Here is a 5,000-nt window from a genome sequence, read left to right as displayed (position 1 = left end):
CGGTGCCTCTCCCTCTCACATGACGGTGCCTCTCCCTCTCACATGACGGTGCCTCTCCCTCTCACATGACGGTGCCTCTCCCTCTCACATGACGGTGCCTCTCCCTCTCACATGACGGTGCCTCTCCCTCTCACATGACGGTGCCTCTCCCTCTCACATGACGGTGCCTCTCCCTCTCACATGACGGTGCCTCTCCCATGACGGTGCCTCTCCCTCTCACATGACGGTGCCTCTCCCTCTCACATGACGGTGCCTCTCCCTCTCACATGACGGTGCCTCTCCCTCTCACATGACGGTGCCTCTCCCTCTCACATGACGGTGCCTCTCCCTCTCACATGACGGTGCCTCTCCCTCTCACATGACGGTGCCTCTCCCTCTCACATGACGGTGCCTCTCCCTCTCACATGACGGTGCCTCTCCCTCTCACATGACGGTGCCTCTCCCTCTCACATGACGGTGCATCTCCCTCTCACATGACGGTGCCTCTCCCTCTCACATGACGGTGCCTCTCCCTCTCACATGACGGTGCCTCTCCCTCTCACATGACGGTGCCTCTCCCTCTCACATGACGGTGCCTCTCCCTCTCACATGACGGTGCCTCTCCCACGACGGTGCCTCTCCCTCTCACATGACGGTGCCTCTCCCTCTCACATGACGGTGCCTCTCCCTCTCACATGACGGTGCCTCTCCCTCTCACATGACGGTGCCTCTCCCTCTCACATGACGGTGCCTCTCCCTCTCACATGACGGTGCCTCTCCCTCTCACATGACGGTGCCTCTCCCTCTCACATGACGGTGCCTCTCCCTCTCACATGACGGTGCATCTCCCTCTCACATGACGGTGCCTCTCCCTCACATGACGGTGCTCTCCCTCTCACATGACGGTGCCTCTCCCTCTCACATGACGGTGCCTCTCCCTCTCACATGACGGTGCCTCTCCCTCTCACATGACGGTGCCTCTCCCTCTCACATGACGGCAGAAGAGGAAAAGAAACCCACTCAAATGATCGGTGCCTTCCCAGAAACCCTCAGTTATGACGGTGCCTCTCCCCTCACATGACCGTGCCACTCAACTCACATGACGGTGCCTCATTCAATGACTCAGGAAAACATTCCCTCTCACATGACGGTGCCGTAATAATCTCACATGGGACCTCTCCCCTCTCACATGACGGTCCCTCCCCATTTGGACATGACAGCCCAGGTCACATGACGATATTATCTGATCTCACATGACGGTTGGTTCCCTTGGAGACACGTGATGGGGAGGAGTTGGTCTCCCTCTCAGATGAAGATGGTGTTGATCTTGACGGTTGTGTTTAAATTCTGTGCTCTCCCTCTCACATGACGGTGGGGCCATAGATGTAGGGCCTGAGAGGAGAGAGACTCACATGACGGCCTGAGAGGAAAAGAAACCACACTACAAATATATCCCCTGAGAGGAGGAAACCCTCAGTTATCCTGAGAGGAGAGAGCCAGACGAGGGCCTGAGAGGAGGGTGCATTCATTCAAACTGAGAGGAAAACATTTCGAAACGGGGGGCCTGAGAGGACAAATTTAGGTCCCTCCCCGAGAGGAGATGAGATATAGCCCAGGTAAGGAGATATTATGTGATGGGGGAGGGCCTGAGACCTTGAGAGACACGTGATGGGGGGAGGAGTTGGTACCCTGGAGATGAAGATGGTGTTGATCTTGGGGTTAAAGTTCTGTAGGATCTGCATCCCTGAGAGGAGAGAGACGGCCATGAGAGTTAGATATAGGGATGAGAGGAGGGCCTGAGAGGAGAGAGACGTTAGATATAGGGCCTGAGGGGAGAGAGACGTTAGATATAGGGCCTGAGAGGAGAGAGACGTTAGATATAGGGCCTGAGAGGAGAGAGACGTTAGATATAGGGCCTGAGAGGAGAGAGACGTTAGATATAGGGCCTGAGAGGAGAGAGACGTTAGATATAGGGCCTGAGAGGAGAGAGACGTTAGATATAGGGCCTGAGAGGAGAGAGACGTTAGATATAGGGCCTGAGAGGAGAGAGACGTTAGTTAGATATAGGGCCTGAGAGGAGAGAGACGTTAGTTAGATATAGGGCCTGAGAGGAGAGAGACGTTAGATATAGGGCCTGAGAGGAGAGAGACGTTAGATATAGGGCCTGAGAGGAGAGAGACGTTAGATATAGGGCCTGAGAGGAGAGAGACGTTAGTTAGATATAGGGCCTGAGAGGAGAGAGACGTTAGTTAGATATAGGGCCTGAGAGGAGAGAGACGTTAGATATAGGGCCTGAGAGGAGAGAGACGTTAGATATAGGGCCTGAGAGGAGAGAGACGTTAGATATAGGGCCTGAGAGGAGAGAGACGTTAGATATAGGGCCTGAGAGGAGAGAGACGTTAGTTAGATATAGGGCCTGAGAGGAGAGAGACGTTAGATATAGGGCCTGAGAGGAGAGAGACGTTAGATATAGGGCCTGAGAGGAGAGAGACGTTAGTTAGATATAGGGCCTGAGAGGAGAGAGACGTTAGTTAGATATAGGGCCTGAGAGGAGAGAGACGTTAGTTAGATATAGGGCCTGAGAGGAGAGAGACGTTAGATATAGGGCCTGAGAGGAGAGAGACGTTAGATATAGGGCCTGAGAGGAGAGAGACGTTAGTTAGATATAGGGCCTGAGAGGAGAGAGACGTTAGATATAGGGCCTGAGAGGAGAGAGACGTTAGTTAGATATAGGGCCTGAGAGGAGAGAGACGTTAGATATAGGGCCTGAGAGGAGAGAGACGTTAGATATAGGGCCTGAGAGGAGAGAGATGTTAGATATAGGGCCTGAGAGGAGAGAGATGTTAGATATAGGGCCTGAGAGGAGAGAGACGTTAGATATAGGGCCTGAGAGGAGAGAGACGTTAGATATAGGGCCTGAGAGGAGAGAGACGTTAGATATAGGGCCTGAGAGGAGAGAGACGTTAGATATAGGGCCTGAGAGGAGAGAGACGTTAGATATAGGGCCTGAGAGGAGAGAGACGTTAGATATAGGGCCTGAGAGGAGAGAGACGTTAGTTAGATATAGGGCCTGAGAGGAGAGAGACGTTAGATATAGGGCCTGAGAGGAGAGAGACGTTAGATATAGGGCCTGAGAGGAGAGAGACGTTAGATATAGGGCCTGAGAGGAGAGAGACGTTAGTTAGATATAGGGCCTGAGAGGAGAGAGACGTTAGATATAGGGCCTGAGATATATGAGGTAATAACATGGCTATATACAGGAAGTACCAGTACTGAGTCAATGTGCTGAGGTACGAGGTAATAACATGGCTATATACAGGAAGTACCAGTACTGAGTCAATGTGCTGAGGTACGAGGTAATAACATGGCTATATACAGGAAGTACCAGTACTGAGTCAATGTGCTGAGGTACGAGGTAATAACATGGCTATATACAGGAAGTACCAGTACTGAGTCAATGTGCTGAGGTACGAGGTAATAACATGGCTATATACAGGAAGTACCAGTACTGAGTCAATGTGCTGATGTACGAGGTAATAACATGGCTATATACAGGAAGTACCAGTACTGAGTCAATGTGCTGATGTACGAGGTAATAGCATGGCTATATACAGGAAGTACCAGTACTGAGTCAATGTGCTGAGGTACGAGGTAATAACATAACATTAAAATTATTCCCTCACCCCCCAAAAAACTGATATAACATTTCCATAAGTATTCAGACCCTTTACTCAGTACTTTGTTGAAGCACTTTTGGCAGTGATTACAGTCTCGAGTCTTCTTAGGTAATGACGCTACAAGCTTGGCACACCTGTATTTGGGGAGTTTCTCCCATTCTTCTCTGCAGATCCTCTCAAGCTCTGTCAGGTTGGATGGGGAACGTCGCTGCACAGCTATTTTCAGATCTCTCCAGAGATGTTCAATAGGGTTCAAGTCCGGGCTCTGGCTGGGCCACCCAAGGACATTCAGAGAGTTGTCTTGGTTGTGTGCTTAGGGTGGTTGTCCTGTTGGAAGGTGAACCTTCTCCCCAGTCTGTGGTCCTGAGTGCTCTGGAGCAGGTTTTCATCAAGGATCTCTCTGTACTTTACTCTGTTCATCTTCCCCTAGATCCTGACTAGTCTCCCAGTCCCTGCCGCTGAAAAACATCCCCACGGCATGATGTTGCCACCACCATGCTTCACCGTAGGGATGGTGCCAGGTTTCCTCCAGACATGATGCTGCCACCACCATGCTTCACCGTAGGGATGGTGCCAGGTTTCCTCCAGACATGATGCTGCCACCACCATGCTTCACCGTAGGGATGGTGCCAGGTTTCCTCCAGACATGATGCTGCCACCACCATGCTTCACCGTAGGGATGGTGCCAGGTTTCCTCCAGACATGACGCTTGCCATTCAGGCCAAAGAGTTCAATATTGGTTTCATCAGACCAGAGAATCTTGTTTCTCATCAGACCAGAGAATCTTGTTTCTCATGGTCTGATTCCTTTAGGTGCCTTTTGTTCTGTCAACTGTGGGACCGTATATAGACAGGTGTGTGCCTTTCCAAATCATGTCCAATCAAATGAATTTACCACAGGTGGACTCCAATCAAGTTGTTGAAACATCTCAAGGATGATCAATGGGAACAGGATGCACCTGAGCTCAATTTCGAGTCTCATAGCAAAGGGTCTGAATACTTATAAGATATTTCTGTCTAAAAACCTGTGTTTGCTTCGTCATTCTGGGGTATTGTGATGTCATTCTGGGGTATTGTGATGTCATTACGGGGTATTGTGATGTCATTACGGGGTATTGTGATGTCATTATGGGGTATTGTGATGTCATTAAGGGGTATTGTGATGTCATTACTGGGTATTGTGATGTCATTACTGGGTATTGTGATGTCATTACGGGGTATTGTGATGTCATTACGGGGTATTGTGAAGTCATTACGGGGTATTGTGAAGTCATTACGGGGTATTGTGATGTCATTACGGGGTATTGTGATGTCATTACGGGGTATTGTGATGTCATTACGGGGT

At 50.3% G+C, this 5,000-nt stretch overlaps 1 pseudogene; it reads right to left on the bottom strand.

Annotated features, from left to right (window-relative positions):
• LOC127925567 (general transcription and DNA repair factor IIH helicase subunit XPB-like) overlaps positions 1–5,000 on the bottom strand; it is a 53,362-nt pseudogene that overhangs the window by 10,904 nt on the left and 37,458 nt on the right.

Source organism: Oncorhynchus keta, unplaced genomic scaffold, assembly GCF_023373465.1.
Source record: "Oncorhynchus keta strain PuntledgeMale-10-30-2019 unplaced genomic scaffold, Oket_V2 Un_contig_5853_pilon_pilon, whole genome shotgun sequence".
NCBI classification, from domain to species: domain Eukaryota; kingdom Metazoa; phylum Chordata; class Actinopteri; order Salmoniformes; family Salmonidae; genus Oncorhynchus; species Oncorhynchus keta.
This window is presented reverse-complemented; position numbering and strand designations above follow the sequence as displayed.